The sequence below is a fragment of the Petromyzon marinus genome, chromosome 42, assembly GCF_048934315.1.
Source record: "Petromyzon marinus isolate PM22_M1 ecotype Great Lakes invasive population chromosome 42, UKy_Petmar_22M1.pri1.0, whole genome shotgun sequence".
NCBI classification, from domain to species: domain Eukaryota; kingdom Metazoa; phylum Chordata; class Hyperoartia; order Petromyzontiformes; family Petromyzontidae; genus Petromyzon; species Petromyzon marinus.
The window spans coordinates 5,353,976-5,380,781 of record NC_133708.1 but is presented as its reverse complement, the minus strand read 5'-3'; the positions used below and the strand labels follow the sequence as shown (position 1 = coordinate 5,380,781).

The following is a 26,806-nucleotide window of genomic DNA, read 5'->3' as shown; positions in this document are numbered from 1 at the left end:
TATCCTAGGCGTCAACTTACACCCCTCACTACATAGGCAGAACCCTCATGTCACGCGATTTCCGTAACGCTATTGAGACATCAGAGTAAAAAGGACGTCATGATGAACAAGGGATTATAACCTTAACATGAAATAGGTCTGTGTCACCGCGCATTAAAAAACAAATTGCACACGCATTAATGCAATGAATATCACGTCGCGGTCTGCTTTTCGCTTGCAAGTTTCAGATTTATAGCAATACACCCGTCCTTGGACGGGCAAAAGGCTAGTGTTTAAATAAAACATGCAGTGCCATATGTAGATAATAGATGACAGTTGGTATGCATAATACATATAATACATGACAATACAGTATATTTATTAAAATGTTTGTTAAAATACAGTATTTTAAAAAGCTAACGGATGCTGACCAAGTTTTTGGGCCATGTTTACGGGTCCGCCATTGGTCCAATACTGTAATTATGTACAATGATCACAATGTGAAGTAAACTATGTGCAGAATAACATTACCTTTACTTTAATAACCCTCGTGTAAAAACATGAATGGAAATTAAATAATCACTGATTTTAAGTTGTATCAAAGGACGTTTTAATTTTAGTAAAGTTGCGAAGAACAGGTCCCATAGGATAAATGTAGGAGTGTTCCGATAAGTACCTACTAATGATGGAACTAAACTTTACTCTGGTTTCTCTTCAGAGCGAATAAATCTTTTGCCTTTTACTAAAGATTTCCGTGGAGAGGAACACTAATGAGTCTTAAACTATTTTTCGTAACCCTGCTCTGGCAGGGTTTCCTTGAAAGTAACAAAAAGATTGAGGTTGCTGGGTACGGGTGCTTCACGTCATGAAAAGAGAGGAGGGGGACACACTTTGTGTTCATTGCGGCAAAGTTACGCAGCTATTTATTATCTGACTAGCCTGTAGCCCGTCCAAGGACGGGTGTATTTCAGTTTAGGGTCCATCCCCTTTCCCCCCTCCCTGTATGCACGCGTACTTTCCCCCCCCCCCCCACCTGCGTACGTACGCTTGATGCACCCCCCCCCCCCCCGAATATCTACTATAATCACCCATTAATGTCTGTCCTTAACTCTCGTAACATCACTCCACATCGACCAGTCCCCCTCATTAATATTCAAGAGCAGGTGACGTCCTCCAAATCGACACCTCCTCCCCCCATTCCTAATTATTAGCGGCTGAAGTCACTACACAGCGGGGGCCAAGGGGCCTCCTCCCCTATCCTAGGCATCAACTTACACCCCTCACTACATAGGCAGAACCCTCATGTCACGAGATTTCCGTAACGCTATTGAGACATCAGAGTAAAAAGGACGTCATGATGAACAAGGCATTATAACCTTAACATGAAATAGGTCTGTGTCACCGCGCATTAAAAAAAAATTGCACACGCATTAATGCAATGAATATCACGTCGCGGTCTGCTTTTCGCTTGCAAGTTTCAGATTTATTGCAATACACCCGTCCTTGGACGGGCAAAAGGCTAGTGTTTAAATAAAACATGCAGTGCCATATGTAGATAATAGATGACAGTTGGTATGCATAATACATATAATACATGACAATACAGTATATTTCTTAAAATATGTTTGTTAAAATACAGTATTTTAAAAAGCTAACGGATGCTGGCCAAGTTATTGGCCATGTTTACGGGTCCGCCATTGGTCCAATACTGTAATTATGTACAATGATCACAATGTGAAGTAAACTATGTGCAGAATAACATTACCTTTACTTTAATAACCCTCGTGTAAAAACATGAATGGAAATTAAATAATCACTTATTTTAAGTTGTATCAAAGGACGTTTTAATTTTAGTAAAGTTGCGAAGAACAGGTCCCATAGGATAAATGTAGGAGTGTTCCGATAAGTACCTACTAATGATGGAACTAAACTTTACTCTGGTTTCTCTTCAGAGCGAATAAATCTTTCGCCTTTTACTAAAGATTTCCGTGGAGAGGAACACTCTAATGAGTCTTAAACTATTTTTCGTAACCCTGCTCTGGCAGGGTTTCCTTGAAAGTAACAAAAAGCTGAGGTTGCTGGGTATGGGTGCTTCACGTCATGAAAAGAGAGGGGGGGGGGGGGGGGGACACACTTTGTGTTCATTGCGACAAAGTTACGCAGCTATTTATGATCTGACTAGCCTATAGCCCGTCCAAGGACGGGTGTATTGCAGTTTAGGGTCCATCCCCTTTCCCCCTCCCTGTATGCACGCGTACTTTTACCCCCCCCTGCGTACGTACGCTTGATGAACCCCCCCCCCCCGACTACCTACTATAATCACCCATTAATGTCTGTCCTTAACTCTCGTAACATCACTCCACATCGACCAGTCCCCCTCATTAATATTCAAGAGCAGGTGACGTCCTCCAAATCGACACCCCCTCCCCTTATTCCTAATTATTAGCGGCTGAAGTAACTACACAGCGGGGGCCAAGGTGCCTCCTCCCCTATCCTAGGCGTCAACTTACACCCCTCACTACATAGGCAGAACCCTCATGTCACGCGATTTCCGTAACGCTATTGAGACATCAGAGTAAAAAGGACGTCATGATGAACAAGGGATTATAACCTTAACATGAAATAGGTCTGTGTCACCGCGCATTAAAAAACAAATTGCACACGCATTAATGCAATGAATATCACGTCGCGGTCTGCTTTTCGCTTGCAAGTTTCAGATTTATAGCAATACACCCGTCCTTGGACGGGCAAAAGGCTAGTGTTTAAATAAAACATGCAGTGCCATATGTAGATAATAGATGACAGTTGGTATGCATAATACATATAATACATGACAATACAGTATATTTATTAAAATGTTTGTTAAAATACAGTATTTTAAAAAGCTAACGGATGCTGACCAAGTTTTTGGGCCATGTTTACGGGTCCGCCATTGGTCCAATACTGTAATTATGTACAATGATCACAATGTGAAGTAAACTATGTGCAGAATAACATTACCTTTACTTTAATAACCCTCGTGTAAAAACATGAATGGAAATTAAATAATCACTGATTTTAAGTTGTATCAAAGGACGTTTTAATTTTAGTAAAGTTGCGAAGAACAGGTCCCATAGGATAAATGTAGGAGTGTTCCGATAAGTACCTACTAATGATGGAACTAAACTTTACTCTGGTTTTTTTCAGAGCGAATAAATCTTTTGCCTTTTACTAAAGATTTCCGTGGAGAGGAACACTCTTATGAGTCTTAAACTATTTTTCATAACCCTGCTCTGGCAGGGTTTCCTTGAAAGTAACAAAAAGATTGAGGTTCCTCGGTACGGGTGCTTCACGTCATGAAAAGAGAGGGGGGGGAACACACTTTGTGTTCATTGCGACAAAGTTACGCAGCTATTTATTATCTGACTAGCCTATAGCCTGTCCAAGGACGGGTGTATTGCAGTTTAGCGTCCATCCCCTTTCCCCCTCCCTGTATGCATGCATACTTTTACCCCCCCCCCCACCTGCGTATGTAAGCTTGATGCACCCCCCCCCCGAATACCTACTATAATCACCCATTAATGTCTGTCCTTAACTCTTGTAACATCACTCCACATCGACCAGTCCCCCTCATTAATATTCAAGAGCAGGTGACGTCCTCCAAATCGACACCCCCTCCCCCCATTCCTAATTATTAGCGGCTGAAGTAACTACACAGCGGGGGCCAAGGGGCCTCCTCCCCTATCCTAGGCGTCAACTTACACCCCTCACTACATAGGCAGAACCCTCATGTCACGCGACTTCCGTAACGCTATTGAGACATCAGAGTAAAAAGGACGTCATGATGAACAAGGGATTATAACCTTAAAATGAAATAGGTCTATGTCACCGCTCCCTTACAAATTGCACGCGCATTAATGCAATGAATATCACGTCGCGGTCTGCTTTTCGCTTGCAAGTTTCAGATTTACTGCAATACACCCGTCCTTGGACGGGCAAAAGGCTAGTGTTTAAATAAAACATGCAGCGCCATATGTAGATAATAGATGACAGTTGGTATGCATAATACATATAATACATGACTATACAGTATATTTCTTAAAATATGTTTGTTAAAATACAGTATTTTAAAAATCTAACGGATGCTGGCCAAGTTATTGGCCATGTTTACGGGTCCGCCATTGGTCCAATACTGTAATTATGTACAATGATCACAATGTGAAGTAAACTATGTGCAGAATAACATTACCTTTACTTTAATAACCCTCGTGTAAAAACATGAATGGAAATTAAATAATCACTGATTTTAAGTTGTATCAAAGGACGTTTTAATTTTAGTAAAGTTGCGAAGAACAGGTCCCATAGGATAAATGTAGGAGTGTTCCGATAAGTACCTACTAATGATGGAACTAAACTTTACTCTGGTTTCTCTTCAGAGCGAATAAATCTTTCGCCTTTTACTAAAGATTTCCGTGGAGAGGAACACTCTAATGAGTCTTAAACTATTTTTCGTAACCCTGCTCTGGCAGGGTTTCCTTGAAAGTAACAAAAAGATTGAGGTTGCTGGGTACGGGTGCTTCACGTCATGAAAAGAGAGGGGGGGGGGACACACTTTGTGTTCATTGCAACAAAGTTATACAGCTATTTATTATCTGACTAGCCTATAGCCCGTCCAAGGACGGGTGTATTGCAGTTTAGGGTCCATCCCCTTTCCCCCTCCCTGTATGCACGCGTACTTTTACCCCCCCCCCCCCACCCACCTGCGTACGTACGCTTGATGCACCCCCCCCGAATACCTACTATAATCACCCATTAATGTCTGTCCTTAACTCTCGTAACATCACTCCACATCGACCAGTCCCCCTCATTAATATTCAAGAGCAGGTGACGTCCTCCAAATCGACACCTCCTCCCCCCATTCCTAATTATTAGCGGCTGAAGTAACTACACATGGGGGGCCAAGTGGCCTCCTCCCCTATCCTAGGCGTCAACTTACACCCCTCACTACATAGGCAGAACCCTCATGTCACAAGATTTCCGTAACGCTATTGAGACATCAGAGTAAAAAGGACGTCATGATGAACAAGGGATTATAACCTTATAATGAAATAGGTCTATGTCACCGCTCCCATACAAATTGCACGCGCATTAATGCAATGAATATCACGTCGCGGTCTGCATTTCGCTTGCAAGTTTCAGATTTACTGCAATACACCCGTCCTTGGACAGGCAAAAGGCTAGTGTTTAAATAAAACATGCAGCGCCATATGTAGATAATAGATTACAGTTGGTATGCATAATACATATAATACATGACTATACAGTATATTTCTTAAAATATGTTTGTTAAAATACAGTATTTTAAAAATCTAACGGATGCTGGCTAAGTTATTGGCCATGTTTACGGGTCCGCCATTGGTCCAATACTGTAATTATGTACAATGATCACAATGTGAAGTAAACTATGTGCAGAATAACATTACCTTTACTTTAATAACCCTCGTGTAAAAACATGAATGGAAATTAAATAATCACTGATTTTAGGTTGTTTCAAAGGACGTTTTAATTTTAGTAAAGTTGCGAAGAACAGGTCCCATAGTATAAATGTAGGAGTGTTCCGATAAGTACCTACTAATGATGGAACTAAACTTTACTCTGGTTTCTCTTCAGAGCGAATAAATCTTTCGCCTTTTACTAAAGATTTCCGTGGAGAGGAACACTCTTATGAGTCTTAAACTATTTTTCGTAACCCTGCTCTGGCAGGGTTTCCTTGAAAGTAACAAAAAAATTGAGGTTGCTGGGTATGGGTGCTTCACATCATGAAAAGAGAGGGGGGGGGGACACACTTTGTGTTCATTGCGACAAAGTTACGCAGCTATTTATGATCTGACTAGCCTGAAGCCCGTCCAAGGACGGGTGTATTTCAGTTTAGGGTCCATCCCCTTTCCCTCTCCCTGTATGCACGCGTACTTTTACCCTCCCCCCCTGCGTACGTACGCTTGATGCACCCCCCCCCCCCCGACTACCTACTATAATCACCCTTTAATTTCTGTCTTTAACTCTCGTAACATCACTCCACATCGACAAGTCCCCCTCATTAATATTCAAGAACAGGTGACGTCCTCCAAATCGACACCCTCTCCCCCTATTCCTAATTATTAGCGGCTGAAGTAACTACACAGCGGGGGCCAAGGGGCCTCCTCCCCTATCCTAGGCGTCAACTTACACCCCTCACTACATAGGCAGAACCCTCATGTCACGCGATTTCCGTAACGCTATTGAGACATCAGAGTAAAAAGGACGTCATGATGAACAGGGGATTATAACCTTAACATGAAATAGGTCTGTGTCACCGCGCATTAAAAAAAAATGCACACGCATTAATGCAATGAATATCACGTCGCGGTCTGCTTTTCGCTTGCAAGTTTCAGATTTATTGCAATACACCCGTCCTTGGACGGGCAAAAGGCTAGTGTTTAAATAAAACATGCAGTGCCATATGTAGATAATAGATGACAGTTGGTATGCATAATACATATAATACATGACAATACAGTATATTTATTAAAATGTTTGTTAAAATACAGTATTTTAAAAAGCTAACGGATGCTGACCAAGTTTTTGGGCCATGTTTACGGGTCCGCCATTGGTCCAATACTGTAATTATGTACAATGATCACAATGTGAAGTAAACTATGTGCAGAATAACATTACCTTTACTTTAATAACCCTCGTGTAAATACATGAATGGAAATTAAATAATCACTGATTTTAAGATGTGTCAAAGGACGTTTTAATTTTACTAAAGTTGCGAAGAACAGGTCCCATAGGATAAATGTAGGAGTGTTCCGATAAGTACCTTCTAATGATGGAACTAAACTTTACTCTGGTTTCTCTTCTGAGCGAATAAATCTTTCGCCTTTTACTAAAGATTTCCGTGGAGAGGAACACTCTTATGAGTCTTAAACTATTTTTCATAACCCTGCTCTGGCAGGGTTTCCTTGAAAGTAACAAAAAGATTGAGGTTCCTGGGTACGGGTGCTTCACGTCATGAAAAGAGAGGGGGGGGAACACACTTTGTGTTCATTGCGACAAAGTTACGCAGCTATTTATTATCTGCCTAGCCTATAGCCTGTCCAAGGACGGGTGTATTGCAGTTTAGCGTCCATCCCCTTTCCCTTTTCCTGTATGCACGCACACTTTTACCCTCCCCCCCCACCTGGGTATGTAAGCTTGATGCACCTCCCCCGAATACCTACTATAATCACCCATTAATGTCTGTCCTTAACTCTCGTTACATCACTACACATCGACCAGTCCCCCTCATTAATATTCAAGAGCAGGTGACGTCCTCCAAATCGACACCCCCTCCCCCCATTCCTAATTATTAGCGGCTGAAGTAACTACACAGCGGGGGCCAAGGGGCCTCCTCCCCTATCCTAGGCGTCAACTTACACCCCTCACTACATAGGCAGAACCCTCATGTCACGCGATTTCCGTAACGCTATTGAGACATCAGAGTAAAAAGGACGTCATGATGAACAAGGGATTATAACCTTAAAATGAAATAGGTCTGTGTCACCGCGCATTAAAAAAAAATTGCACACGCATTAATGCAATGAATATCACGTCGCGGTCTGCTTTTCGCTTGCAAGTTTCAGATTTATTGCAATACACCCGTCCTTGGACGGGCAAAAGGCTAGTGTTTAAATAAAACATGCAGTGCCATATGTAGATAATAGATGACAGTTGGTATGCATAATACATATAATACATGACAATACAGTATATTTATTAAAATGTTTGTTAAAATACAGTATTTTAAAAAGCTAACGGATGCTGACCAAGTTTTTGGGCCATGTTTACGGGTCCGCCATTGGTCCAATACTGTAATTATGTACAATGATCACAATGTGAAGTAAACTATGTGCAGAATAACATTACCTTTACTTTAATAACCCTCGTGTAAATACATGAATGGAAATTAAATAATCACTGATTTTAAGATGTATCAAAGGACGTTTTAATTTTACTAAAGTTGCGAAGAACAGGTCCCATAGGATAAATGTAGGAGTGTTCCGATAAGTACCTTCTAATGATGGAACTAAACTTTACTCTGGTTTCTCTTCTGAGCGAATAAATCTTTCGCCTTTTACTAAAGATTTCCGTGGAGAGGAACACTCTTATGAGTCTTAAACTATTTTTCATAACCCTGCTCTGGCAGGGTTTCCTTGAAAGTAACAAAAAGATTGAGGTTCCTGGGTACGGGTGCTTCACGTCATGAAAAGAGAGGGGAGGAACACACTTTGTGTTCATTGCGACAAAGTTACGCAGCTATTTATTATCTGACTAGCCTATAGCCTGTCCAAGGACGGGTGTATTGCAGTTTAGCGTCCATCCCCTTTCCCCCTCCCTGTATGCACGCACACTTTTACCCCCCCCCCCCCCACCTGCGTATGTAAGCTTGATGCACCCCCCCCCGAATACCTACTATAATGTCTGTCCTTAACTCTCGTAACATCACTCCACATCGACCAGTCCCCCTCATTAATATTCAAGAGCAGGTGACATCCTCCAAATCGACACCCCCTCCCCCCATTCCTAATTATTAGCGGCTGAAGTAACTACACAGCGGGGGCCAAGGGGCCTCCTCCCCTATCCTAGGCGTCAACTTACACCCCTCACTACATAGGCAGAACCCTCATGTCACGCGATTTCCGTAACGCTATTGAGACATCAGAGTAAAAAGGACGTCATGATGAACAAGGAATTATAACCTTAAAATGAAATAGGTCTATGTCACCGCTCCCTTACAAATTGCACGCGCATTAATGCAATTTCCGTGGAGAGGAACACTCTAATGAGTCTCAAACTATTTTTCGTAACCCTGCTCTGGCAGGGTTTCCTTGAAAGTAACAAAAGATTGAGGTTGCTGGGTATGGGTGCTTCACATCATGAAAAGAGAGGGGGGGGACACACTTTGTGTTCATTGTGACAAAGTTACGCAGCTATTTATGATCTGACTAGCCTATAGCCTGTCCAAGGACGGGTGTATTTCAGTTTAGGGGCCATCCCCTTTCCCCCTCCCTGTATGCACGCGTACTTTTACCCCCACCCCCTGCGTACGTACGTTTGATGCACCCCCCCCAAATACCTACTATAATTACCCATTAATGTCTGTCCTTAACTCTCGTAACATCACTCCACATCGACCAGTCCCCCTCATTAATATTCAAGAGCAGGTGACGTCTTCCAAATCGACACCCCCTCCCCCCATTCCTAATTATTAGCGGCTGAAGTAACTACACAGCGGGGGCCAAGGGGCCTCCTCCCCTATCCTAGGCGTCAACTTACACCCCTCACTACATAGGCAGAACCCTCATGTCACGCGATTTCCGTAACGCTATTGAGACATCAGAGTAAAAAGGACGTCATGATGAACAAGGGATTATAACCTTAACATGAAATAGGTCTGTGTCACCGCGCATTAAAAAAAAATTGCACACACATTAATGCAATGAATATCACGTCGCGGTCTGCTTTTCGCTTGCAGGTTTCAGATTTATTGCAATACACCCGTCCTTGGACGGGCAAAAGGCTAGTGTTTAAATAAAACATGCAGTGCCATATGTAGATAATAGATGACAGTTGGTATGCATAATACATATAATACATGACAATACAGTATATTTCTTAAATATGTTTGTTAAAATACAGTATTTTAAAAAGCTAACGGATGTTGGCCAAGTTATTGGCCATGTTTACGGGTCCGGCATTGGTCCAATACTGTAATTATGTACAATGATCACAATGTGAAGTAAACTATGTGCAGAATAACATTACCTTTACTTTAATAACCCTCGTGTAAAAACATGAATGGAAATTAAATAATCACTGATTTTAAGTTGTATCAAAGGATAAATGTAGGAGTGTTCCGATAAGTACCTACTAATGATGGAACTAAACTTTACTCTGGTTTCTCTTCAGAGCGAATAAATCTTTCGCCTTTTACTAAAGATTTCCGTGGAGAGGAACACTCTTATGAGTCTTAAACTATTTTTCGTAACCCTGCTCTGGCAGGGTTTCCTTGAAAGTAACAAAAAGATTGAGGTTGCTTGGTATGGGTGCTTCACATCATGAAAAGAGAGGGGGGGGGGACACACTTTGTGTTCATTGCGACAAAGTTACGCAGCTATTTATGATCTGACTAGCCTATAGCCCGTCCAAGGACGGGTGTATTTCAGTTTAGGGTCCATCCCCTTTCCCCCTCCCTGTATGCACGCGTACTTTTACCCCCCCCCCCCCCCTGCGTACGTACGCTTGATGCACCCCCCTCCCGACTACCTACTATAATCACCCATTAATGTCTGTCCTTAACTCTCGTAACATCACTCCACATCGACCAGTCCCCCTCATTAATATTCAAGAGCAGGTGACGTCCTCCAAATCGACACCCCCTCCCCCCATTTCTAATTATTAGCGGCTGAAGTAACTACACAGCGGGGGCCAAGGGGCCTCCTCCCCTATCCTAGGCGTCAACTTACACCCCTCACTACATAGGCAGAACCCTCATGTCACGCGATTTCCGTAACGCTATTGAGACATCAGAGTAAAAAGGACGTCATGATGAACAAGGGATTATAACCTTAACATGAAATTGGTCTGTGTCACCGCGCATTAAAAAAAAATTGCACACGCATTAATGCAATGAATATCACGTCGCGGTCTGCTTTTCGCTTGCAAGTTTCAGATTTATTGCAATACACCCGTCCTTGGACGGGCAAAAGGCTAGTGTTTAAATAAAACATGCAGTGCCATATGTAGATAATAGATGACAGTTGGTATGCATAATACATATAATACATGACAATACAGTATATTTCTTAAAATGTTTGTTAAAATACAGTATTTTAAAAAGCTAACGGATGCTGACCAAGTTTTTGGGCCATGTTTACGGGTCCGCCATTGGTCCAATACTGTAATTATGTACAATGATCACAATGTGAAGTAAACTATGTGCAGAATAACATTACCTTTACTTTAATAACCCTCGTGTAAATACATGAATGGAAATTAAATAATCACTGATTTTAAGATGTATCAAAGGACGTTTTAATTTTACTAAAGTTGCGAAGAACAGGTCCCATAGGATAAATGTAGGAGTGTTCCGATAAGTACCTACTAATGATGGAACTAAACTTTACTCTGGTTTCTCTTCAGAGCGAATAAATCTTTCGCCTTTTACTAAAGATTTCCGTGGAGAGGAACACTCTTATGAGTCTTAAACTATTTTTCGTAACCCTGCTCTGGCAGGGTTTCCTTGAAAGTAACAAAAAGATTGAGGTTCCTGGGTACGGGTGCTTCACGTCATGAAAAGAGAAGGGGGGGAACACACTTTGTGTTCATTGCGACAAAGTTACGCAGCTATTTATTATCTGACTAGCCTATAGCCTGTCCAAGGACGGGTGTATTGCAGTTTAGGGTCCATCCCCTTTCCCCCTCCCTGTATGCACGCATACTTTTACCCCCCCCCCCCCCCACCTGCGTATGTAAGCTTGATGCACCCCCCCCCGAATACCTACTATAATCACCCATTAATGTCTGTTTTTAACTCTCGTAACATCACTCCACATCGACCAGTCCCCCTCATTAATATTCAAGAGCAGGTGACGTCCTCCAAATCGACACCCCCTCCCCCCATTCCTAATTATTAGCGGCTGAAGTAACTACACAGCGGGGGCCAAGGGGCCTCCTCCCCTATCCTAGGCGTCAACTTACACCCCTCACTACATAGGCAGAACCCTTATGTCACGCGATTTCCGTAACGCTATTGAGACATCAGAGTAAAAAGGACGTCATGATGAACAAGGGATTATAACCTTAAAATGAAATAGGTCTATGTCACCTTTCCCTTACAAATTGCACGCGCATTAATGCAATGAATATCACATCGCGGTCTGCTTTTCGCTTGCAAGTTTCAGATTTACTGCAATACACCCGTCCTTGGACGGGCAAAAGGCTAGTGTTTAAATAAAACATGCAGCGCCATATGTAGATAATAGATGACAGTTGGTATGCATAATACATATAATACATGACTATACAGTATATTTCTTAAAATATGTTTGTTAAAATACAGTATTTTAAAAATCTAACGGATACTGGCCAAGTTATTGGCCATGTTTACGGGTCCGCCATTGGTCCAATACTGTAATTATGTACAATGATCACAATGTGAAGTAAACTATGTGCAGAATAACATTACCTTTACTTTAATAACCCTCGTGTAAAAATATGAATGGAAATTAAATAATCACTGATTTTAAGTTGTATCAAAGGACGTTTTAATTTTAGTAAAGTTGCGAAGAACAGGTCCCATAGGATAAATGTAGGCGTGTTCCGATAAGTACCTACTAATGATGGAACTAAACTTTACTCTGGTTTCTCTTCAGAGCGAATAAATCTTTCGCCTTTTACTAAAGATTTCCGTGGAGAGGAACACTCTAATGAGTCTTAAACTATTTTTCGTAACCCTGCTCTGGCAGGGTTTCCTTGAAAGTAACAAAAAGATTGAGGTTGCTGGGTACGGGTGCTTCACGTCATGAAAAGAGAGGGGGGGGGGGGTGACACACTTTGTGTTCATTGCAACAAAGTTATACAGCTATTTATTATCTGACTAGCCTATAGCCCGTCCAAGGACAGGTGTATTGCAGTTTAGGGTCCATCCCCTTTCCCCCTCCCTGTATGCACGCGTACTTTTACCGCCCCCCCCCCCCACCTGCGTACGTACGCTTGATGCACCCCCCCCGAATACCTACTATAATCACCCATTAATGTCTGTCCTTAACTCTCGTAACATCACTCCACATCGACCAGTCCCCCTCATTAATATTCAAGAGCAGGTGACGTCCTCCAAATCGACACCTCCTCCCCCCATTCCTCATTATTAGCGGCTGAAGTCACTACACATGGGGGGCCAAGGGGCCTCCTCCCCTATCCTAGGCGTCAACTTACACCCCTCACTACATAGGCAGAACCCTCATGTCACGAGATTTCCGTAACGCTATTGAGACATCAGAGTAAAAAGGACGTCATGATGAACAAGGGATTATAACCTTAACATGAAATAGGTCTGTGTCACCGCGCATTAAAAAAAAATTGCACACGCATGAATGCAATGAATATCACGTCGCGGTCTGCTTTTCGCTTGCAAGTTTCAGATTTATTGCAATACACCCGTCCTTGGACGGGCAAAAGGCTAGTGTTTAAATAAAACATGCAGTGCCATATGTAGATAATAGATGACAGTTGGTATGCATAATACATATAATACATGACAATACAGTATATTTCTTAAAATATGTTTGTTAAAATACAGTATTTTAAAAAGCTAACGGATGCTGGCCAAGTTATTGGCCATGTTTACGGGTCTGCCATTGGTCCAATACTGTAATTATGTACAATGATCACAATGTGAAGTAAACTATGTGCAGAATAACATTACCTTTACTTTAATAACCCTCTTGTAAAAACATGAATAGAAATTCAATAATCACTGATTTTAAGTTGTATCAAAGGACGTTTTAATTTTAGTAAAGTTGCGAAGAACAGGTCCCATAGGATAAATGTAGGAGTGTTCCGATAAGTACCTACTAATGATGGAACTAAACTTTACTCTGGTTTCTCTTCAGAGCGAATAAAGCTTTCGCCTTTTACTAAAGATTTCCGTGGAGAGGAACACTCTAATGAGTCTCAAACTAATTTTTCGTAACCCTGCTCTGGCAGGGTTTCCTTGAAAGTAACAAAAGATTGAGGTTGCTGGGTATGGGTGCTTCACATCATGAAAAGAGAGGGGGGGGGACACACTTTGTGTTCATTGCGACAAAGTTACGCAGCTATTTATGATCTGACTAGCCTATAGCCCGTCCAAGGACGGGTGTATTTCAGTTTAGGGTCCATCCCCTTTCCCCCTCCCTGTATGCACGCGTACTTTTACCCCCCCCCCCCCCTGCGTACGTACGCTTGATGCACCCCCCCCCCCGAATACGTACTATAATCACCCATTAATGTCTGTCCTTAACTCTCGTAACATCACTCCACATCGACCAGTCCCCCTCATTAATATTCAAGAGCAGGTGACGTCCTCCAAATCGACACCCCCTCCCCCCATTCATAATTATTAGCAGCTGAAGTAACTACACAGCGGGGGCCAAGGGGCCTCCTCCCCTATCCTAGTCGTCAACTTACACCCCTCACTACATAGGCAGAACCCTCATGTCACCCGATTTCCGTAACGCTATTGAGACATCAGAGTAAAAAGGACGTCATGATGAACAAGGGATTATAACCTTAAAATGAAATAGGTCTATGTCACCGCTCCCTTACAAATTGCACGCGCATTAATGCAATGAATATCACGTCGCGGTCTGCTTTTCGCTTGCAAGTTTCAGATTTACTGCAATACACCCGTCCTTGGACGGGCAAAAGGCTAGTGTTTAAATAAAACATGCAGCGCCATATGTAGATAATAGATGACAGTTGGTATGCATAATACATATAATACATGACTATACAGTATATTTCTTAAATATGTTTGTTAAAATACAGTATTTTAAAAATCTAACGGATGCTGGCCAAGTTATTGGCCATGTTTACGGGTCCGCCATTGGTCCAATACTGTAATTATGTACAATGATCACAATGTGAAGTAAACTATGTGCAGAATAACATTACCTTTACTTTAATAACCCTCGTGTAAAAACATGAATGGAAATTAAATAATCACTGATTTTAAGTTGTATCAAAGGACGTTTTAATTTTAGTAAAGTTGCGAAGAACAGGTCCCATAGGATAAATGTAGGAGTGTTCCGATAAGTACCTACTAATGATGGAACTAAACTTTACTCTGGTTTCTTTTCAGAGCGAATAAATCTTTCGCCTTTTACTAAAGATTTCCGTGGAGAGGAACACTCTAATGAGTCTTAAACTATTTTTCGTAACCCTGCTCTGGCAGGGTTTCCTTGAAAGTAACAAAAAGATTGAGGTTGCTGGGTACGGGTGCTTCACGTCATGAAAAGAGAGGGGGGGGGGACACACTTTGTGTTCATTGCAACAAAGTTATACAGCTATTTATTATCTGACTAGCCTATAGCCCGTCCATGGACGGGTGTATTGCAGTTTAGGGTCCATCCCCTTTCCCCCTCCCTGTATGCACGCGTACCTTCACCCCCTCCCTCCCCCCACCTGCGTACGTACGCTTGATGCACCCCCCCCGAATACCTACTATAATCACCCATTAATGTCTGTCCTTAACTCTCGTAACATCACTCCACATCGACCAGTCCCCCTCATTAATATTCAAGAGCAGGTGACGTCCTCCAAATCGACACCTCCTCCCCCCATTCCTCATTATTAGCGGCTGAAGTCACTACACATGGGGGGCCAAGGGGCCTCCTCCCCTATCCTAGGCGTCAACTTACACCCCTCACTACATAGGCAGAACCCTCATGTCACGAGATTTCCGTAACGCTATTGAGACATCAGAGTAAAAAGGACGTCATGATGAACAAGGGATTATAACCTTAACATGAAATAGGTCTGTGTCACCGCGCATTAAAAAAAAATTGCACACGCATGAATGCAATGAATATCACGTCGCGGTCTGCTTTTCGCTTGCAAGTTTCAGATTTATTGCAATACACCCGTCCTTGGACGGGCAAAAGGCTAGTGTTTAAATAAAACATGCAGTGCCATATGTAGATAATAGATGACAGTTGGTATGCATAATACATATAATACATGACAATACAGTATATTTCTTAAAATATGTTTGTTAAAATACAGTATTTTAAAAAGCTAACGGATGCTGGCCAAGTTATTGGCCATGTTTACGGGTCTGCCATTGGTCCAATACTGTAATTATGTACAATGATCACAATGTGAAGTAAACTATGTGCAGAATAACATTACCTTTACTTTAATAACCCTCTTGTAAAAACATGAATAGAAATTCAATAATCACTGATTTTAAGTTGTATCAAAGGACGTTTTAATTTTAGTAAAGTTGCGAAGAACAGGTCCCATAGGATAAATGTAGGAGTGTTCCGATAAGTACCTACTAATGATGGAACTAAACTTTACTCTGGTTTCTCTTCAGAGCGAATAAATCTTTCGCCTTTTACTAAAGATTTCCGTGGAGAGGAACACTCTAATGAGTCTCAAACTAATTTTTCGTAACCCTGCTCTGGCAGGGTTTCCTTGAAAGTAACAAAAGATTGAGGTTGCTGGGTATGGGTGCTTCACATCATGAAAAGAGAGGGGGGGGGACACACTTTGTGTTCATTGCGACAAAGTTACGCAGCTATTTATGATCTGACTAGCCTATAGCCCGTCCAAGGACGGGTGTATTTCAGTTTAGGGTCCATCCCCTTTCCCCCTCCCTGTATGCACGCGTACTTTTACCCCCCCCCCCCCTGCGTACGTACGCTTGATGCACCCCCCCCCCCGAATACGTACTATAATCACCCATTAATGTCTGTCCTTAACTCTCGTAACATCACTCCACATCGACCAGTCCCCCTCATTAATATTCAAGAGCAGGTGACGTCCTCCAAATCGACACCCCCTCCCCCCATTCATAATTATTAGCAGCTGAAGTAACTACACAGCGGGGGCCAAGGGGCCTCCTCCCCTATCCTAGTCGTCAACTTACACCCCTCACTACATAGGCAGAACCCTCATGTCACCCGATTTCCGTAACGCTATTGAGACATCAGAGTAAAAAGGACGTCATGATGAACAAGGGATTATAACCTTAAAATGAAATAGGTCTATGTCACCGCTCCCTTACAAATTGCACGCGCATTAATGCAATGAATATCACGTCGTGGTCTGCTTTTCGCTTGCAAGTTTCAGATTTACTGCAATACACCCGTCCTTGGACGGGCAAAAGGCTAGTGTTTAAATAAAACATGCAGCGCCATATGTAGATAATAGATGACAGTTGGTATGCATAATACATATAATACATGACTATACAGTATATTTCTTAAATATGTTTGTTAAAATACAGTATTTTAAAAATCTAACGGATGCTGGCCAAGTTATTGGCCATGTTTACGGGTCCGCCATTGGTCCAATACTGTAATTATGTACAATGATCACAATGTGAAGTAAACTATGTGCAGAATAACATTACCTTTACTTTAATAACCCTCGTGTAAAAACATGAATGGAAATTAAATAATCACTGATTTTAAGTTGTATCAAAGGACGTTTTAATTTTAGTAAAGTTGCGAAGAACAGGTCCCATAGGATAAATGTAGGAGTGTTCCGATAAGTACCTACTAATGATGGAACTAAACTTTACTCTGGTTTCTCTTCAGAGCGAATAAATCTTTCGCCTTTTACTAAAGATTTCCGTGGAGAGGAACACTCTAATGAGTCTTAAACTATTTTTCGTAACCCTGCTCTGGCAGGGTTTCCTTGAAAGTAACAAAAAGATTGAGGTTGCTGGGTACGGGTGCTTCACGTCATGAAAAGAGAGGGGGGGGGGACACACTTTGTGTTCATTGCAACAAAGTTATACAGCTATTTATTATCTGACTAGCCTATAGCCCGTCCATGGACGGGTGTATTGCAGTTTAGGGTCCATCCCCTTTCCCCCTCCCTGTATGCACGCGTACTTTCACCCCCCCCCCCCCCCCCCACCTGCGTACGTACGCTTGATGCACCCCCCCCGAATACCTACTATAATCACCCATTAATGTCTGTCCTTAACTCTCGTAACATCACTCCACATCGACCAGTCCCCCTCATTAATTTTCAAGAGCAGGTGACGTCCTCCAAATCGACACCTCCTCCCCCCATTCCTAATTATTAGCGGCTGAAGTCACTACACATGGGGGGCCAAGGGGCCTCCTCCCCTATCCTAGGCGTCAACTTACACCCCTCACTACATAGGCAGAACCCTCCTGTCACGAGATTTCCGTAACACTATTGAGACATCAGAGTAAAAAGGACGTCATGATGAACAAGGGATTATAACCTTAACATGAAATAGGTCTGTGTCACCGCGCATTAAAAAAAAATTGCACACGCATGAATGCAATGAATATCACGTCGCGGTCTGCTTTTCGCTTGCAAGTTTCAGATTTATTGCAATACACCCGTCCTTGGACGGGCAAAAGGCTAGTGTTTAAATAAAACATGCAGTGCCATATGTAGATAATAGATGACAGTTGGTATGCATAATACATATAATACATGACAATACAGTATATTTCTTAAAATATGTTTGTTAAAATACAGTATTTTAAAAAGCTAACGGATGCTGGCCAAGTTATTGGCCATGTTTACGGGTCTGCCATTGGTCCAATACTGTAATTATGTACAATGATCACAATGTGAAGTAAACTATGTGCAGAATAACATTACCTTTACTTTAATAACCCTCTTGTAAAAACATGAATAGAAATTAAATAATCACTGATTTTAAGTTGTATCAAAGGACGTTTTAATTTTAGTAAAGTTGCGAAGAACAGGTCCCATAGGATAAATGTAGGAGGGTTCCGATAAGTACCTACTAATGATGGAACTAAACTTTACTCTGGTTTCTCTTCAGAGCGAATAAATCTTTCGCCTTTTACTAAAGATTTCCGTGGAGAGGAACACTCTAATGAGTCTCAAACTAATTTTTCGTAACCCTGCTCTGGCAGGGTTTCCTTGAAAGTAACAAAAGATTGAGGTTGCTGGGTATGGGTGCTTCACATCATGAAAAGAGAGGGGGGGGGAGACACACTTTGTGTTCATTGCGACAAAGTTACGCAGCTATTTATGATCTGAGCCTATAGCCCGTCCAAGGACGGGTGTATTTCAGTTTAGGGTCCATCCCCTTTCCCCCTCCCTGTATGCACGCGTACTTTTAACCCCCCCCCCCCTGCGTATGTACGCTTGATGCACCCCCCCCCCCGAATACCTACTATAATCACCCATTAATGTCTGTCCTTAACTCTCGTAACATCACTCCACATCGACCAGTCCCCCTCATTAATATTCAAGAGCAGGTGACGTCCTCCATATCGACACCCCCTCCCCCCATTCCTAATTATTAGCGGCTCCTCCCCTATCCTAGGCGTCAACTTACACCCCTCACTACATAGGCAGAACCCTCATGTCACGCGATTTCCGTAACGCTATTGAGACATCAGAGTAAAAAGGACGTCATGATGAACAAGGGATTATAACCTTAAAATGAAATAGGTCTATGTCACCGCTCCCTTACAAATTGCACACGCATTAATGCAATGAATATCACGTCGCGGTCTGCTTTTCGCTTGCAAGTTTCAGATTTATTGCAATACACCCGTCCTTGGACGGGCAAAAGGCTAGTGTTTAAATAAAACATGCAGTGCCATATGTAGATAATAGATGACAGTTGGTATGCATAATACATATAATACATGACAATACAGTATATTTCTTAAAATATGTTTGTTAAAATACAGTATTTTAAAAAGCTATCCAATGCTGGCCAAGTTATTGGGCATGTTTACGGGTCCGCCATTGGTCCAATACTGTAATTATGTACAATGAACACTGTGAAGTAAACTAAGTGCAGAATACTATTACCTTTACTTTAATAACCCTCGTGTAAAGACATAAATGGAAATTAAATGATCACTGATTTTAAGTTGTATCAAAAGGACGTTTTAATTTTACTAAAGTTGCGAAGAACAGGTCCCATAGGATAAATGTAGGAGTGTTCCGATAAGTACCTACTAATGATGGAACTAAACTTTACTCTGGTTTCTCTTCAGAGCGAATCAATCTTTCGCCTTTTACTAAAGATTTCCGTGGAGAGGAACACTCTAATGAGTCTTAAACTATTTTTCGTAACCCTGCTCTGGCAGGGTTTCCTTGAAAGTAACAAAAGATTGAGGTTGCTGGGTATGGGTGCTTTACATCATGAAAAGAGAGGGGGGGGGGACACACTTTGTGTTCATTGCGACAAAGTTATGCAGCTATTTATGATCTGACTAGCCTATAGCCCGTCCAAGGACGGGTGTATTTCAGTTTAGGGTCCATCCCCTTTCCCCCTCCCTGTATGCACGCGTACTTTTACCCCACCCCCCTGCGTACGTACGCTTGATGCACCCCCCCCCGAATACCTACTATAATCACCCATTAATGTCTGTCCTTAACTCTCGTAACATCACTCCACATCGACCAGTCCCCCTCATTAATATTCAAGAGCAGGTGACGTCCTCCAAATCGACACCCCCTCCCCCCATTCCTAATTATTAGCGGCTGAAGTAACTACACAGCGGGGGCCAAGGGGCCTCCTCCCCTATCCTAGGCGTCAACTTACACCCCTCACTACATAGGCAGAACCCTCATGTCACGCGATTTCCGTAACGCTATTGAGACATCAGAGTAAAAAGGACGTCATGATGAACAAGGGATTATAACCTTAAAATGAAATAGGTCTATGTCACCTCTCCCTTACAAATTGCACACGCATTAATGCAATGAATATCACGTCACGGTCTGCTTTTCGCTTGCAAGTTTCAGATTTATTGCAATACACCCGTCCTTGGACGGGCAAAAGGCTAGTGTTTAAATAAAACATGCAGTGCCATATGTAGATAATAGATGACAGTTGGTATGCATAATACATATAATACATGACAATACAGTATATTTCTTAAAATATGTTTGTTAAAATACAGTATTTTAAAAAGCTATCCGATGCTGGCCAAGTTATTGGCCATGTTTACGGGTCCGCCATTGGTCCAATACTGTAATTATGTACAATGATCACAATGTGAAGTAAACTATGTGCAGAATAACATTACCTTTACTTTAATAACCCTCGTGTAAAAACATGAATGGAAATTAAATAATCACTGATTTTAAGTTGTATCAAAGGACGTTTTAATTTTAGTAAAGTTGCGAAGAACAGGTCCCATAGGATAAATGTAGGAGTGTTCCGATAAGTACCTACTAATGATGGAACTAAACTTTACTCTGGTTTCTCTTCAGAGCGAATAAATCTTTCGCCTTTTACTAAAGATTTCCGTGGAGAGGAACACTCTAATGAGTCTTAAACTATTTTTCGTAACCCTGCTCTGGCAGTGTTTCCTTGAAAGTAACAAAAATATTGAGGTTGCTGGGTATGGGTGCTTCACATCATGAAAAGAGAGGGGGGGGGGACACACTTTGTGTTCATTGCGACAAAGTTACGCAGCTATTTATTATCTGACTAGCCTATAGCCCGTCCAAGGACGGGTGTATTTCAGTTTAGGGTCCATCCCCTTTCCCCCTCCCTGTATGCACGCGTACTTTTACCCCCCCCCCCCCCCCCCACCTGCGTACGTACGCTTAATGCACCCCCCCCCCCCGAATACCTACTATAATCACCCATTAATGTCTGTCCTTAACTCTCGTAACATCACTCCACATCGACCAGTCCCCCTCATTAATATTCAAGAGCAAGTGACGTCCTCCAAATCGACACCCCCTCCCCCCATTCCTAATTATTAGCGGCTGAAGTAACTACACAGCGGGGGCCAAGGGGCCTCCTCCCCTTTCCTAGGCGTCAACTTACACCCCTCACTACATAGGCAGAACCCTCATGACACGCGTTTTCCGTAACGCTATTGAGACATCAGAGTAAAAAGGACGTCATGATGAACAAGGGATTATAACCTTAACATGAAATAGGTCTGTGTCACCGCGCATTAAAAAAAAATTGCACACGCATTAATGCAATGAATATCACGTCGCGGTCTGCTTTTCGCTTGCAAGTTTCAGATTTATTGCAATACACCCGTCCTTGGACGGGCAAAAGGCTAGTGTTTAAATAAAACATGCAGTGCCATATGTAGATAATAGATGACAGTTGGTATGCATAATACATATAATACATGACAATACAGTATATTTCTTAAATATGTTTGTTAAAATACAGTATTTTAAAAAGCTAACGGATGCTGGCCAAGTTATTGGCCATGTTTACGGGTCCGCCATTGGTCCAATACTGTAATTATGTACAATGATCACAATGTGAAGTAAACTATGTGCAGAATAACATTACCTTTACTTTAATAACCCTCGTGTAAAAACATGAATGGAAATTAAATAATCACTGATTTTAAGTTGTATCAAAGGACGTTTTAATTTTAGTAAAGTTGCGAAGAACAGGTCCCATAGGATAAATGTAGGAGTGTTCCGATAAGTACCTACTAATGATGGAACTAAACTTTACTCTGGTTTCTCTTCAGAGCGAATAAATCTTTCGCCTTTTACTAAAGATTTCCGTGGAGAGGAACACTCTAATGAGTCTTAAACTATTTTTCGTAACCCTGCTCTGGCAGGGTTTCCTTGAAAGTAACAAAAAGATTGAGGTTGCTGGGTACGGGTGCTTCACGTCATGAAAAGAGAGGGGGGGGGGACACACTTTGTGTTCATTGCAACAAAGTTATACAGCTATTTATTATCTGACTAGCCTATAGCCCGTCCATGGACGGGTGTATTGCAGTTTAGGGTCCATCCCCTTTCCCCCTCCCTGTATGCACGCGTACTTTCACCCCCCCCCCCCACCTGCGTACGTACGCTTGATGCACCCCCCCCGAATACCTACTATAATCACCCATTAATGTCTGTCCTTAACTCTCGTAACATCACTCCACATCGACCAGTCCCCCTCATTAATTTTCAAGAGCAGGTGACGTCCTCCAAATCGACACCTCCTCCCCCCATTCCTAATTATTAGCGGCTGAAGTCACTACACATGGGGGGCCAAGGGGCCTCCTCCCCTATCCTAGGCGTCAACTTACACCCCTCACTACATAGGCAGAACCCTCCTGTCACGAGATTTCCGTAACACTATTGAGACATCAGAGTAAAAAGGACGTCATGATGAACAAGGGATTATAACCTTAACATGAAATAGGTCTGTGTCACCGCGCATTAAAAAAAAATTGCACACGCATGAATGCAATGAATATCACGTCGCGGTCTGCTTTTCGCTTGCAAGTTTCAGATTTATTGCAATACACCCGTCCTTGGACGGGCAAAAGGCTAGTGTTTAAATAAAACATGCAGTGCCATATGTAGATAATAGATGACAGTTGGTATGCATAATACATATAATACATGACAATACAGTATATTTCTTAAAATATGTTTGTTAAAATACAGTATTTTAAAAAGCTAACGGATGCTGGCCAAGTTATTGGCCATGTTTACGGGTCTGCCATTGGTCCAATACTGTAATTATGTACAATGATCACAATGTGAAGTAAACTATGTGCAGAATAACATTACCTTTACTTTAATAACCCTCTTGTAAAAACATGAATAGAAATTAAATAATCACTGATTTTAAGTTGTATCAAAGGACGTTTTAATTTTAGTAAAGTTGCGAAGAACAGGTCCCATAGGATAAATGTAGGAGGGTTCCGATAAGTACCTACTAATGATGGAACTAAACTTTACTCTGGTTTCTCTTCAGAGCGAATAAATCTTTCGCCTTTTACTAAAGATTTCCGTGGAGAGGAACACTCTAATGAGTCTCAAACTAATTTTTCGTAACCCTGCTCTGGCAGGGTTTCCTTGAAAGTAACAAAAGATTGAGGTTGCTGGGTATGGGTGCTTCACATCATGTAAAGAGAGGGGGGGGGGACACACTTTGTGTTCATTGCGACAAAGTTACGCAGCTATTTATGATCTGAGCCTATAGCCCGTCCAAGGACGGGTGTATTTCAGTTTAGGGTCCATCCCCTTTCCCCCTCCCTGTATGCACGCGTACTTTTACCCCCCCCCCCCTGCGTACGTACGCTTGATGCACCCCCCCCCCCCGAATACCTACTATAATCACCCATTAATGTCTGTCCTTAACTCTCGTAACATCACTCCACATCGACCAGTCCCCCTCATTAATATTCAAGAGCAGGTGACGTCCTCCAAATCGACACCCCCTCCCCCCATTCCTAATTATTAGCAGCTGAAGTAACTACACAGCGGGGGCCAAGGGGCCTCCTCCCCTATCCTAGTCGTCAACTTACACCCCTCACTACATGGGCAGAACCCTCATGTCACGCGATTTCCATAACGCTATTGAGACATCAGAGTAAAAAGGACGTCATGATGAACAAGGGATTATAACCTTAAAATGAAATAGGTCTATGTCACCGCTCCCTTACAAATTGCACACGCATTAATGCAATGAATATCACGTCGCGGTCTGCTTTTCGCTTGCAAGTTTCAGATTTATTGCAATACACCCGTCCTTGGACGGGCTAAAGGCTAGTGTTTAAATAAAACATGCAGCGCCATATGTAGATAATAGATGACAGTTGGTATGCATAATACATATAATACATGACTATACAGTATATTTCTTAAAATATGTTTGTTAAAATACAGTATTTTAAAAATCTAACGGATGCTGGCCAAGTTATTGGCCATGTTTACGGGTCCGCCATTGGTCCAATACTGTAATTATGTACAATGATCACAATGTGAAGTAAACTATGTGCAGAATAACATTACCTTTACTTTAATAACCCTCGTGTAAAAACATGAATGGAAATTAAATAATCACTGATTTTAAGTTGTATCAAAGGACGTTTTAATTTTAGTAAAGTTGCGAAGAACAGGTCCCATAGGATAAATGTAGGAGTGTTCCGATAAGTACCTACTAATGATGGAACTAAACTTTACTCTGGTTTCTCTTCAGAGCGAATAAATCTTTCGCCTTTTACTAAAGATTTCCGTGGAGAGGAACACTCTAATGAGTCTCAAACTATTTTTCGTAACCCTGCTCTGGCAGGGTTTCCTTGAAAGTAACAAAAGATTGAGGTTGCTGGGTATGGGTGCTTCACATCATGAAAAGAGAGGGGGGGACACACTTTGTGTTCATTGTGACAAAGTTACGCAGCTATTTATGATCTGACTAGCCTATAGCCCGTCCAAGGACGGGTGTATTTCAGTTTAGGGTCCATCCCCTTTCCCCCTCCCTGTATGCACGCGTACTTTTACCCCCCCCCCTGCGTACGTACGCTTGATGCACCCCCCCCCCAAATACCTACTATAATTACCCATTAATGTCTGTCCTTAACTCTCGTAACATCACTCCACATCGACCAGTCCCCCTCATTAATATTCAAGAGCAGGTGACGTCTTCCAAATCGACACCCCCTCCCCCCATTCCTAATTATTAGCGGCTGAAGTAACTACACAGCGGGGGCCAAGGGGCCTCCTCCCCTATCCTAGGCGTCAACTTACACCCCTCACTACATAGGCAGAACCCTCATGTCACGCGATTTCCGTAACGCTATTGAGACATCAGAGTAAAAAGGACGTCATGATGAACAAGGGATTATAACCTTAAAATGAAATATGTCTGTGTCACCGCTCCCTTACAAATTGCACACGCATTAATGCAATGAATATCACGTCGCGGTCTGCTTTTCGCTTGCAAGTTTCAGATTTATTGCAATACACCCGTCCTTGAACGGGCGAAAGGCTAGTGTTTAAATAAAACATGCAGCGCCATATGTAGATAATAGATGACAGTTGGTATGCATAATACATATAATACATGACAATACAGTATATTTCTTAAAATATGTTTGTTAAAATACAGTATTTTAAAAAGCTAACGGATGCTGGCCAAGTTATTGGCCATGTTTACGGGTCCGCCATTGGTCCAATACTGTAATTATGTACAATGATCACAATGTGAAGTAAACTATGTGCAGAATAACATTACCTTTACTTTAATAACCCTCGTGTAAAAACATGAATGGAAATTAAATAATCACTGATTTTAAGTTGTATCAAAGGACGTTTTAATTTTAGTAAAGTTGTGAAGAACAGGTCCCATAGGATAAATGTAGGAGTGTTCCGATAAGTACCTACTAATGATGGAACAAAACTTTACTCTGGTTTCTCTTTAGAGCGGATAAATCTTTCGCTTTTTACTAAAGATTTCCGTGGAGAGGAACACTCTAATGAGTCTTAAACTATTTTTCGTAACCCTGCTCTGGCAGGGTTTCCTTGAAAGTAACAAAAAGATTGAGGTTGCTGGGTACGGGTGCTTCACGTCATGAAAAGAGAGGGGGGGAGGGACACACTTTGTGTTCATTGCGACAAAGTTACGCAGCTATTTATTATCTGACTAGCCTATAGCCCGTCCAAGGACGGGTGTATTTCAGTTTAGGGTCCATCCCCTTTCCCCCTCCCTGTATGCACGCGTACTTTCCTCCCCTCCCACCTGCGTACGTACGCTTGATGCACCCCCCCCCCCCGAATACCTACTATAATCACCCATTAATGTCTGTCCTTAACTCTCGTAACATCACTCCACATCGACCAGTCTCTCTCCTTAATATTCAAGAGCAGGTGACGTCCTCCAAATCGACACCCCCTCCCCCCATTCCTAATTATTAGCGGCTGAAGTAACTACACAGCGGAGGCCAAGGGGCCTCCTCCCCTATCCTAGGCGTCAACTTACACCCCTCACTACATAGTCAGAACCCTCATGTCACGCGATTTCCGTAACGCTATTGAGACATCAGAGTAAAAAGGACGTCATGATGAACAAGGGATTATAACCTTAAAATGAAATAGGTCTATGTCACCGCTCCCTTACAAATTGCACACGCATTAATGCAATGAATATCACGTCGCGGTCTGCTTTTCGCTTGCAAGTTTCAGATTTACTGCAATACACCCGTCCTTGGACGGGCAAAAGGCTAGTGTTTAAATAAAACATGCAGCGCCATATGTAGATAATAGATGACAGTTGGTATGTATAATGCATATAATACGTGACAATACA

The 26,806-nt window shown here is 42.1% G+C and overlaps 21 non-coding genes across 21 annotated transcripts; all 21 read left to right on the top strand.

Annotated features, from left to right (window-relative positions):
- Positions 1-677: 677 nt before the first annotated feature.
- Positions 678-791, top strand: LOC142930641 (U5 spliceosomal RNA). Its single transcript, XR_012946591.1, has one exon. It is a non-coding gene; the product is annotated as a U5 spliceosomal RNA (small nuclear RNA).
- Positions 792-1,911: 1,120 nt separating this feature from the next.
- On the top strand, positions 1,912-2,027 carry LOC142930750 (U5 spliceosomal RNA). The gene has a single exon (XR_012946700.1). It is a non-coding gene; the product is annotated as a U5 spliceosomal RNA (small nuclear RNA).
- Positions 2,028-3,146: 1,119 nt separating this feature from the next.
- LOC142930725 (U5 spliceosomal RNA) lies at positions 3,147-3,261 on the top strand. The gene has a single exon (XR_012946676.1). It is a non-coding gene; the product is annotated as a U5 spliceosomal RNA (small nuclear RNA).
- Positions 3,262-4,374: 1,113 nt separating this feature from the next.
- LOC142930749 (U5 spliceosomal RNA) lies at positions 4,375-4,490 on the top strand. Its single transcript, XR_012946699.1, has one exon. It is a non-coding gene; the product is annotated as a U5 spliceosomal RNA (small nuclear RNA).
- A 1,118-nt stretch (positions 4,491-5,608) lies between these two features.
- On the top strand, positions 5,609-5,724 carry LOC142930643 (U5 spliceosomal RNA). Its single transcript, XR_012946593.1, has one exon. It is a non-coding gene; the product is annotated as a U5 spliceosomal RNA (small nuclear RNA).
- A 1,115-nt stretch (positions 5,725-6,839) lies between these two features.
- LOC142930709 (U5 spliceosomal RNA) lies at positions 6,840-6,955 on the top strand. Its single transcript, XR_012946660.1, has one exon. It is a non-coding gene; the product is annotated as a U5 spliceosomal RNA (small nuclear RNA).
- A 1,114-nt stretch (positions 6,956-8,069) lies between these two features.
- On the top strand, positions 8,070-8,185 carry LOC142930708 (U5 spliceosomal RNA). Its single transcript, XR_012946659.1, has one exon. It is a non-coding gene; the product is annotated as a U5 spliceosomal RNA (small nuclear RNA).
- Positions 8,186-9,925: 1,740 nt separating this feature from the next.
- Positions 9,926-10,041, top strand: LOC142930642 (U5 spliceosomal RNA). Its single transcript, XR_012946592.1, has one exon. It is a non-coding gene; the product is annotated as a U5 spliceosomal RNA (small nuclear RNA).
- Positions 10,042-11,158: 1,117 nt separating this feature from the next.
- Positions 11,159-11,274, top strand: LOC142930639 (U5 spliceosomal RNA). The gene has a single exon (XR_012946590.1). It is a non-coding gene; the product is annotated as a U5 spliceosomal RNA (small nuclear RNA).
- A 1,116-nt stretch (positions 11,275-12,390) lies between these two features.
- LOC142930748 (U5 spliceosomal RNA) lies at positions 12,391-12,506 on the top strand. The gene has a single exon (XR_012946698.1). It is a non-coding gene; the product is annotated as a U5 spliceosomal RNA (small nuclear RNA).
- A 1,123-nt stretch (positions 12,507-13,629) lies between these two features.
- Positions 13,630-13,747, top strand: LOC142930691 (U5 spliceosomal RNA). The gene has a single exon (XR_012946642.1). It is a non-coding gene; the product is annotated as a U5 spliceosomal RNA (small nuclear RNA).
- Positions 13,748-14,858: 1,111 nt separating this feature from the next.
- LOC142930654 (U5 spliceosomal RNA) lies at positions 14,859-14,974 on the top strand. Its single transcript, XR_012946605.1, has one exon. It is a non-coding gene; the product is annotated as a U5 spliceosomal RNA (small nuclear RNA).
- A 1,120-nt stretch (positions 14,975-16,094) lies between these two features.
- On the top strand, positions 16,095-16,212 carry LOC142930696 (U5 spliceosomal RNA). Its single transcript, XR_012946647.1, has one exon. It is a non-coding gene; the product is annotated as a U5 spliceosomal RNA (small nuclear RNA).
- A 1,110-nt stretch (positions 16,213-17,322) lies between these two features.
- Positions 17,323-17,438, top strand: LOC142930747 (U5 spliceosomal RNA). Its single transcript, XR_012946697.1, has one exon. It is a non-coding gene; the product is annotated as a U5 spliceosomal RNA (small nuclear RNA).
- Positions 17,439-18,560: 1,122 nt separating this feature from the next.
- LOC142930688 (U5 spliceosomal RNA) lies at positions 18,561-18,678 on the top strand. Its single transcript, XR_012946639.1, has one exon. It is a non-coding gene; the product is annotated as a U5 spliceosomal RNA (small nuclear RNA).
- Positions 18,679-19,755: 1,077 nt separating this feature from the next.
- Positions 19,756-19,871, top strand: LOC142930698 (U5 spliceosomal RNA). Its single transcript, XR_012946649.1, has one exon. It is a non-coding gene; the product is annotated as a U5 spliceosomal RNA (small nuclear RNA).
- A 1,109-nt stretch (positions 19,872-20,980) lies between these two features.
- On the top strand, positions 20,981-21,096 carry LOC142930689 (U5 spliceosomal RNA). The gene has a single exon (XR_012946640.1). It is a non-coding gene; the product is annotated as a U5 spliceosomal RNA (small nuclear RNA).
- A 1,125-nt stretch (positions 21,097-22,221) lies between these two features.
- On the top strand, positions 22,222-22,337 carry LOC142930746 (U5 spliceosomal RNA). Its single transcript, XR_012946696.1, has one exon. It is a non-coding gene; the product is annotated as a U5 spliceosomal RNA (small nuclear RNA).
- A 1,116-nt stretch (positions 22,338-23,453) lies between these two features.
- Positions 23,454-23,571, top strand: LOC142930679 (U5 spliceosomal RNA). The gene has a single exon (XR_012946630.1). It is a non-coding gene; the product is annotated as a U5 spliceosomal RNA (small nuclear RNA).
- Positions 23,572-24,680: 1,109 nt separating this feature from the next.
- Positions 24,681-24,796, top strand: LOC142930649 (U5 spliceosomal RNA). The gene has a single exon (XR_012946600.1). It is a non-coding gene; the product is annotated as a U5 spliceosomal RNA (small nuclear RNA).
- Positions 24,797-25,902: 1,106 nt separating this feature from the next.
- Positions 25,903-26,018, top strand: LOC142930714 (U5 spliceosomal RNA). Its single transcript, XR_012946665.1, has one exon. It is a non-coding gene; the product is annotated as a U5 spliceosomal RNA (small nuclear RNA).
- Positions 26,019-26,806: the final 788 nt, after the last annotated feature.